Source organism: Chiloscyllium punctatum, chromosome 5 (assembly GCF_047496795.1).
Source record: "Chiloscyllium punctatum isolate Juve2018m chromosome 5, sChiPun1.3, whole genome shotgun sequence".
NCBI lineage: Eukaryota > Metazoa > Chordata > Chondrichthyes > Orectolobiformes > Hemiscylliidae > Chiloscyllium > Chiloscyllium punctatum.
Genome location: NC_092743.1, coordinates 5,782,405 through 5,792,477, shown reverse-complemented (window position 1 = coordinate 5,792,477; position 10,073 = coordinate 5,782,405). Strand labels below are relative to the sequence as shown.

Below are 10,073 nucleotides of genomic sequence, written 5' to 3'. Positions count from 1 at the left end.
TAATCGCTCACAAATGGGTACATCCACTCAAAGACAAAGGAGGGAATTTATATTTGCATAAATATTCACAAAGGAGATGGTAGTGGTGGATGGTGGGTCCAGAGAGGGGTATGTTGATATTCTAGGGTGTGTTGATATAGCAAAAGAGGTATTGGGTGTTTTGAAAAGCATTACGATAGACAAACCCCCAGGGATTTGTCACAGAATGCTGAGGGAGGCAGGTGAGGAGATCATTGCGGTCTTGAACAAAATCTTTCTCTCCTCTTTAGTTACAGGAGAGATCCCAGAAGATTGGAGGACAGCTCCTATATTATTCCTTTGTTTAAGAAGAGCAACAGGGATAATCTGCGAAATCACAGATGAGTGAACCTTGCGTAGATCGTAGGGAATTATCAAAGAAGATTCTGAAGGACAGAATTTATTCACATTTGGAAAAATATGGACTTATTAGTTTCAGGCAGAATGACATTGTGTGGGTGAGATTATGTCTCACAAACCTGATTAAGTTAATTTGATGAAGTGGCAAAGATGATTGATGATGGCAGGGTGGTAGATGTTGACTTTAGCATGACCTTTGATTGGTCCCTTGTGTCAAATAGAAGGTGAAGATATTTGAGATCAGCAGTGAGTTGGTAAGATGGATACAGAACTGGATTAATCAGTGAAGACAGTGAATAGAAGCAGAAGGTGTGTTTCTGATTGGAGATCTGTGACCAGTCATGTTCCACTGGAATCAGTGCTGCAATCTTTGTTGTTTGTTATATTTACAAATGACTTTGGAGGACAATGTAGATGGTCTGATTAGTAAGTTTGCGGATGACACAAAGATTGGGGGAGCTGCTGACAGTGAGGATGATTGCTAGAGGATACAGCAGGATGTAGATAGGCTGGAAACTTGGGCAGAGAAATGGCAGATGGAATTTTGAAAGACAAATGCAAGGTGATGCATTTTGGAAGGACTAATGCAGGATGGAAGTAAATGACAGGACCCTTAGTAATATCAACGTATACAGGGATGCAGGTGTATAGGTCTATAGTTCCCGAAAAGTCGCAAAACAGGTTGATAAGGTGGTCAAGAAGGCATGTGACATGCTTGCCTTCATCGGTTGGGGCCTGGAGTAGAAATATTGGCACGTCATACTGCAGCTTATTGAACTTGACTAGCATATACAAAGATAGGTGGAGGGGAAGGTAGTATTGAGGAGGCAGAGAGGCTGCAGAAAGATTTAGACAGATTCGGAGACTGGACAAAGAAGATGGATTATAACATGGGAAAATGCGAGGTCATGCACTTTGGTAGGAAGATTAGAGGCATGGACTATTTTCTAAATGGGGAGAAAATTCAGAAATGTGAAGTGCAAAGGGACTTGGGAGTCCTCATCCAGGTTTCTTTGAAGGTAAATTTGCAGGTTGAGTCAGGAGTTAGGAAGGCAAATACAATGTTGTCATTCATCTCAAGAGGACTAGAATATGAAAGCAGGGATTCTGAGGCTTTACAAGGCTGGTGGTCAGACCACATTTAGAGTATTGTGAGCAGTTTTGAGCCCCATACTTCAGGGAGGACGTATTGGCCCTGGAGCGAGTCCAGAGGAGGTTCACAAGAATGATCTCAGGAATGAAAGCCTTAACATATGGGGAATGTTTGAGAACTCTGGGACTATACTCGATGGAGTTTAGAAAAATCTGACTGAAACTTATAGAATACTGAGTGGCCTAGATAGAGTGGATGTTGGGAAGATGTTTCTATTGGCTGGAGAGATTGGGACCCGAGGGCACAGCCTTAGAGTAAAGGGAAGACCTTTTATAACTGAGATAAGGAGAAACGTCTTTAGCCAGAGGGTGGGGAATCTATGGAATTCACTGCCACAGAAGGCTTTGGGGGCCAGATCATGATGAATATATAAAACAGAGATAGATAGGTTCTTGGCTGCCAAGGGGATCAAAGGCAATGGGGAGAAAGTGGGGAAAATGGGGTTGAAAAAACTTTCAATCATGACTGAATGGTGGAGCAGACTCAATGGGCCGAATGGCCTAATTTCTATTCCTATGTGTTATGGTCTTATGGTCTAACTTTAGTTCGGCCACACTTGAAATATTGTGCACAGTTCTGGTTGCCACGCTACCAGAAGGATGTGGAAGCTTTGGAAGGGTACACCAACAGTTTACCAGGATGGCTGAAATATCGATTCTCCTGCTGCTCGGATACTGCCTGACCTGTTGTGCTTTTCCAGTGCCACGCTTTTCGAGTCTGATCTCCACCATCTGCACTCCTCACTTTCTCCTAGCAATGCCCACATCTAATGAGAGAACAAAGGTATCTAGACAGTTTGAGCAATGGGCAAAGCAAGCTGTTTCACTCTGCCACTACGCAGTAGCAACATGAGTAGTGTCCTCCATGGACAGGATGCTGCCATAAAGTCAAGGCCATAAAGATAGTTCTGCCAATTTCACAAATGGGTAACGTGGTCAATGAATTTCAGCGCTGATATGATTCCAGGAGCCCAGCACTAACTCATGATGCTCCTTCAGAGAACTGGTGAAGTCATGAGGTCAAATAGCTATAACAATCCTGGGATTCCAGACATTCATTCACAGGAAAGGGTGGGTCAGTGGGCAGTTAAGAGTCAACCATATTGGTTTGCATCTGCAATACAGTAACGGCATGCAGAATCAGATAGGTTTGTACAATAGTTGAGAATGATCACCATTAAGTCAGTTCATTATTCCATATTTCTATTGAATTCAAACTTCACCATCTGTTATGCTGGTATCCAAACCCCAGGGAAACGCATGGCCTAGTGGGATTATCCTCAAATTCTCCTATTTATCCAGAGATCCCAGTAAATTCCAGGAGACCTGGATTCAAAACCTGTAATGAAATCTGGATTCTACTGATGATCATGAATTCACTGCCACCTGTTGGGAAAATCCTACCTGGTTCACTGCCCATTAGGGAAGGAAACTGTCATCCTTAACTAGTCTGGCCTACATGTGACCCCAAACCCACAGCAATGTGGTTGGCTCTCAAACTGTCCTAGCTGAATGTTAGCCTAGCAAGTGGTTCTTCCTTCCCACGAATGATTTTTTAAAAAATCCCCATAACAATGGTCTGGGATTCTGGTCTAGTGATGTTACCATAAAACCACTGCCTCCCTTGAGCTGTCTTCTTGAATCGCAGCCTGTGATGATATCCATGACTTGGAGGAACCAGTGTTGGACTGGGATGGACAAAGTTAAAAATCACACAACACTAGGTTATAGTCCAACAGGTTTATTTGGATGTACAAGCTTTCAGAATGACACTCCTTCATCAGGTGGTTATGGAGGTTAAGATCATGCTCACAAAATTTATAGATAAAGGAGTTCAGTGCCATGGAGATGTGATGCTGTAAACAATATTAGATTAAAACTTTCATCTTTTATAATGGGATATGCTGGTTTCTGTTCTTTGATATGTAAATCCCAGAAATACTTTTAAATTACATTCTCAATATAGCTCAGCTTTTTAAACAGTAGGTGTGAAGTCTGTCTGTTCCCAATGCTATGTCAGACTGACAAACCATCTGTATGGTGTTAGAGAGTTTTACATGGATTCATGCAGTTTTTGAGCAAAATCAAATGTAATTCTGCAAAAACAAATTCACCTCATAATCTTATATGTGTGCGCATGTAAGAGTGACAGATTGTGCATGTGAGTGTGTGTATATATACACTTGTGTGTAAGCTTGGTTAAGTGTGTGTGTGATGGGGTATGTATGAGAGGGTATGTGTGTCAGTGTGAGTGTGGGGGGTGAATGTGTGTATATGAGAGAGAACTTGGGTATGAGGGAGGGTTTGCATGTGTGTGTGAGAGAGTGTATCGTGCAATGGGGTCCCCTGTAGTGTGACATAAACCCAAGGTACCAGTTGAGGCCATTCCCATGGGTACCAAACTTTGCTATTGGCCTCTGTTCAGCCACTCTGCGTTGTTGCTTGTCCCGAAGTCTGCCTTGGAGGATGGTCACTCGAAGGTCCGAGGCCTAATGTTGGGGACTTAACCAAGCTCGCTCTCACACACACATACACACATACTATCATGTGCACTCACACCTGGAAGTGAATTGCCTTCTTGAGCCACTGTAGCCTATAAGGTGGTACACTCAGTGGTGTTAGGGTTTGAGTTACAGTTCCAGGTTTTTTGAGCCAGTGTCAGTGAATGAATGACAATACAAATCAGGTTGGTGGGTGGCTTGGAAGGGAATCTGTAGGTGGCAGTGTTGCTGTGGATCTATCCAGACCACCTCCTTGGTGGTAGAGGTTGAAAGGTGTTGTCATCAGAAGGGCTTTTGCCCGAAACGTCGATTTCGAAGCTACTTGGATGCTGCCTGAACTGCTGTGCTCTTCCAGCACCACTAATCCAGAATCTGGTTTCCAGCATCTGCAGTCATTGTTTTTACCTAGGAGAGTGAATATTGAAGGTGGATGGAGATTTTTCAGAAATCCTACAATTGGAAAGATGTTGTGAAACTTGAAAGGGTTCAGAAAAGATTTACAAGGATGTTGCCAGGGTTGGAGGATCCGAGCTACAGGGAGAGGCTGAACAGGCTGGGGCTGTTTTCTCTGGAGCATTGGAGGCTGAGGGGTGACCTTATAGAGGTTTATAAAATTATGAGGGGCATGGATAGGGTAAATAGACACAGTCTTTTCCCTGGGGTCAGAGAGTCCAGAACTAGAGAGCATAGGTTTAGGGTGAGAGGGGAAAGATATAAAAGAGACCTAAGGGGCAACTTTTTCACACAGAGGGTGGTACGTGTATGGAATGAGCTGCCAGAGGATGTGGTGGAGACTGGTACAATTGCAACATTTAAGAGGCATCTGGATGGGTATATGAATAAGAAGGGTTTGGAGGGATATGGGTTGGGTGCTGGCAGGTGGGACTAGATTGGGTTGGGATATCTGGTCGGCATGGACGGGTTGGACCGAAGGGTCTGTTTCCATGCTATATATCTCTATGTCTCTATGACACCCACACACTCACATGCACAATCTGTCACTCTGACATTGCGTGCATATATAAGCTTATGCAGTGAATTTGTTTTTGCAGAATTACATTTTATTTTGCTCAAAAACTGCATGAATCCGTGTAAAACTCTGCAAAGCTATTTTACATTCTGACACAGCATTGGGACAGACAGACTTCACACCTACTGTTTAAAAAGCTGGGCTATCTTGAGAATGTAATTTAAAAGAAGTTCTGGAATTTACATATCAAAGAACAGAAACCAGCATATCCCATTCTAAAAGATGGAAGTTTAAATCTAAGATTATTTACTGTATCATATCTCCATGACCCTGGACTCCTTTGGGTAAACAGTAAATTCAGCATGATCCACAACCACCTGATGAAGAAGCGACGCTCCGAAAGTTCGTGTTTCCAAATAAACCTGTTGGACTTTAACCTGGTGTGTGATTTTTAACTGTGACGTTATCAGGATAGTGCAGGCAGACCTAAAAAGAGAAATAACTGAAGGGTCTCAGTGGGTCCAGCAGCATCAGTGGAGACCGAAATGGGGTGAACATTTCGAGTACAAAATAACATTTCTTCAGATCCTTGATTTTCTGAGTTTTTCAGCATTTTCTGTTATCACTTTAGATTTCCGACAGCCGTAGTATTTTGGATTCATTACAGTAGAGAAAAGGCTCCTCGGACCAACGAGTCTGCTTCTGCTAAAAGCATACCACACTACTCCCACCTGCCATAGCCTTTAATGTTATGACACTTTAAATGCTCATTAAAGTATTTTTTAAAAGGTTGTGAGATATTCTGCCTCAACTACCCTCCCATGTAATGCGTGAAACGAGTGAAAACATTTTTTCTCAAATCTCCTACAACCCCTTCCCCCACCTTTCACTTTAAAAGTGCTCTTAACAGCGTCGAGACAGCTTTTCGATTCCACCACCTCGGCAGCAAATAATCCGAAACGCCACAGATCCTAAACGCCCTAACTTCAGACTATCGGAACTTTTAACACGTGGTTATGTTTTATTTTTGATGATTGTAACTCCCCGGTTCCTTCCTCCGCCCGGATGTCCGGTGAGAGATTCAAGGCAGTATGGGGGTGCCTGCAGTGGGATGATTGGGGAGGGGGTGGTGGTGGTGGTTAATGTAGTCTGGCTGCTGTTTGGAGGTTTGTCCTGTGGGGCTCTCGGTGCTGTGCTGTGCTGTGAGCAGGAACTCCCTCTCGCGGGGGAACCCCTGTGTTGGTTACATTGGCTGAAATTGTTACATTGTAGTCACGCGCTCCCGGGACAACATTCCATTGGAACTCGGTGTTGGCGGCCGCTGTTGTGGTAACCGTGGTCTTGTTGGAGCAGGTAAAACACAGCAAGGTTAGAACTGTGTGATGCTGCCATTGCGGTGAAGTAGTTGTGTTTTGTTTTTATTTGCAGTTATCATCAGTCGATCTGACAACAAACGCTCCTTCTCGTTGTGTGTCAGAGTCACAACAAAGCCCGGGGCGGGTCTCGGTTGTGAATTGGTGGGGTGTGAGTTCTCCTTTTGTTATTTGCCAGCTCGTACAGCATTGCTTGCAGACGGGAGAGTGTTTTTTTATTATTGTGTATGTGTAAGTGACCTCCTCCCCATTGTGATAGAGCCTGGGATCGGCATTAAACCTGCACTCAATTTGATGGCTTCAAAAGCATGAGGCATCCATACAGAAGAGGAAGTGGAGGACCCCGATTAAATTTAAAGCGAATGGGGCAGTACCCACAAATGACATAAGTAAAAGAGTTTTATTTTTAAATTCACGCCGAGTGGTTCATGTGTAGTTCACTAGTGGCTTTCAAGAGGGAATTGAATAAATACTCAAAACACTTTGAGGGCTACAGCAGCAAGTGTAGGGAGTAGATAAGTTCACATGCTCTTCCCCAGAACCAGTTTGAGGTTGAACAGCTTCCTCTATGCTGCAACTTATCTCTGAGTCTAGTTTCTCAGAGTTAAGAATCACCCAACACCAAGTTATAGTCCAACAGGTTTAATTGGAAGCACTAGCTTTCAGAGTGCTGCTCCTTCAACAGATGGTTATCAGTTACATCACACTAAACTTTTGCTATAAATTCTTTGTCTTACGATCTTATACTCAACAACCATCTGATGAAGGAGTAGTGCTCTGAAAGCTAGTACTTGCAAGTAAACCTGTTGGACTATAACTGGGTGTTGTGTGATTTTTAACATTTAAGAACTAGACTTTGAGTTCAAATCCCATTGCAACAGGTTGTGAGTTTTGCTTTGCTAGTGTAAAGAAACAGTATTTGGGGATTCTTTCATTGCAGTCAACAGAGATCTACAGTGCTGAAAAAGGCCCCTAGTCTCATTAGTCAAAAACAATCACCTAATTATTCTAATCCCATTGTCCAGCATTTGACCTATAGCTTTGTAGGCCTGAGCATTGCAAATGCACATCTAAATTCGACTCAAATATTCTGAAGATTTCTATCTCTACCACCCTTATAGGCGGTGAGTTCCAGACTCCTGAGTGATGTGTTTTCCTCACATGCCCCTTCCCTAAAATCTATATCCCAATCATTGATCCTTCCTTCCTTTCCATTCTATCAATGCTCCTGATAATTTTGTATATCTCAATCATGTCCTCCCTCAGTTTTTCTGTTCCAGTGAAAACAACCCCACTCTGTTCAACCTCTGACCAAAAGTTTTGGGTTTGGGTTCAGAAGTAGCTTCACCAAGTGCCAGAGCACCTGCAGAGTCTGTGGCTTGGAGAAATTAGGATTGCTGTTACTTAGTTTAATTTTCTGCCTCTGTTTAGTTATTTAATGGGACTGGTTTTAAGTTGTTTCTTGCACTTCAGCCCCCACACTCCTGATGTATGGGCACATCTAGCGAAGTGCAATGGGCAGATTGGGGTGAATTTCCTTGTAGGCCTGATCCTGGGCCTGAAAATGTGTTGCTGGAAAAGCGCAGCAGGTCAGGCGGCATCCAAGGAGCAGGAGAATCGACGTTTCGGGCATGAGCCCTTCTTAAGGAATGATCCTGGGCCTGGCTAAGATAGGCATCAGTAGGCCTGTGCAGTGGGCCATGTCACCCAATTGTCTGCCCCCCTTTTGTGGTTCCATCTGCATTAGGGGTGAGGACAAGTCATGAGAGACCACTGGAACTGAATGCTCCTTCTCTGGATTCTGGTCCATTACTGGACTCTTGTGACGTGTCTTCACTCCTAATTTGGATTTGATAAGTCTCAGGTATTGTCCAGTAAGTTTCTGGTTATTTGAATGTTTGTTATAATGTACGACTAGCGGCAATTTACGCTATTTATTTAAGACTCGTCAGAAGGATTTATGACTGTACTCAACCCCCAACTATTGTCTGATATTGTGAAGTTTTGCTACAGTTGTACGTGACATTGGTGAGACCTCATGAAAGGTTATAATTATCTGGAAGTCAAGAGTAGAGAAGGTTCATTTGACTGATTCCTGGAATGAAGATGTTACAAGGAAAGGTTAAACAGGCTGGGCCTGTATCCATTGCAGTTTAGAAGATTGAGAGATGACCTTCTTGAGAGACACAAAATCCTGAGGGGATTTGACAGGGTCAACTCAGAAGGGGTGTTTTACCTTGCAGGAAAGTCTGTGCCTAAAGGGCACAAGGTTAAAAAGTAAAAGATCTTCCATTTAAAAACAGACATGGAAAATTGTTTTTTTTCCCCCAGAGTGTCGTGCATCTTAGGAATTCTTCCCTGGAGAGTGGTTGTGGTTGCGGCTGCATCATTGATTGACTGTTTTTTAAGGCTGAGGTAGATAGGTTCTTGTCTAAAAGATGAGTCAAGTGTGGAGTTAAGGCAACAATCAATGATCTTCATCAAGGCATGATCTTATTGAATGGTGGAGCAGGCAGAATGGCCTACTCCTCATAGTTCATAGATTCGTAAAAGCTCATTTGGTTCATGTCCTTTAAGGAAGGAAATCTGTCATCCGTACACAGTCTGGCCTACATATGACTCCAGACCGACAGTCATGTGGTTGACTCTTACCTGCTGTCTGGAATGGCCATGCAAGTCACTCAGTTCAAGGGGGGCAATTAGGGATAGGCAACAAAGGCTGGCCTTGCCACTGAGGCTCCCGTCTGACAAAAAGAAAAAGTGGGAAAAACTTTGTTAAAAGTTTGAATAAAGCAACCCAAATCTTTTCTAACAGTCTGGGTATGTAGCAGGTGAGGACAGGTGTGAACATTTGAGTCTCCCTGTGAGAAATTGGCGAAGGTTATTTTGTGGAGGATCAAAGGAACTCAAACAGCAGCTTTGATTTCCACATTTAATAGTGTGTGTGCTTTCTGTGCAAGCAGCCCTCTCTGATTTACTCTGTAACAGCAAATAATAATTCACTGTTATTGCTGCCGCCAGATCTACCTCCTGGTGTCCGTGTGACTGGTTGAACTGAAGATTGTCCTCCATTGTAAACAATCTTAACGTCTGGGTTTGTAAGTGTTCAGTGTTCTCCAGTTCCTCTGGAACTGCATTAGAAGACAATGGATGAGAAACGTTAGAAATAAATTGTTTGGAGGCTTGTGTATTTGACTCCCCAAGACTTGCATTTCTAATATTTTTATGATGTCAGCACATCTTGGTGTCCAGAAGTTTAATGTTTCAGTACAGGAACTAGCAGCTAAATAATGCACAGTAGGCTCTCGTGCAGCAGTATGACATGACCCAATCAAGTTTAATATAGGATAAATCTTGATTAGCCAAGGCACTAGGAAGAACTCCAGTTCTCACTGAGGAGAATGTTGGTGGATGTCTTACGATCCCTTAAATGTGCCTTTGGGTTAATGCCGCATCTGCAAAACGGCATCTTTTCCATTGCTGGACTCTCTCAACCTGCATCAGGCCATTTGTTCCATCGAATCTGTACTGGTCAACACCAATCTGGCTACAGCACTCCCATTTTCCAGCATATGGCCCGTGGCTGTGGAGACTATGACCGTGCAAGCAAATGTCTAAATGCTGCTTAACGTTTCAAGAATTTCTGACTCAATCACACCCCCCACCTTTTCATAAGAAGCAGAATTAGACCATCCAGGC

The 10,073-nt window shown here is 43.3% G+C and overlaps 1 protein-coding gene across 4 annotated transcripts in view; it reads left to right on the top strand.

The window, feature by feature from the left end:
- Window positions 1-6,236: 6,236 nt before the first annotated feature.
- Window positions 6,237-10,073, top strand: part of osbpl1a (oxysterol binding protein-like 1A) — a 204,730-nt gene continuing 200,893 nt past the window's right edge. For 2 of the 4 annotated variants that reach the window (XM_072569698.1, XM_072569693.1), the window contains exon 1: window positions 6,237-6,354. The gene's annotated coding sequence lies outside the window, so the exon portion shown is untranslated. Of the gene's footprint in view, window positions 6,370-6,466; window positions 6,526-10,073 lie in introns of those variants that run through there. The other 2 variants (XM_072569696.1, XM_072569695.1) reach the window with 2 other exon arrangements.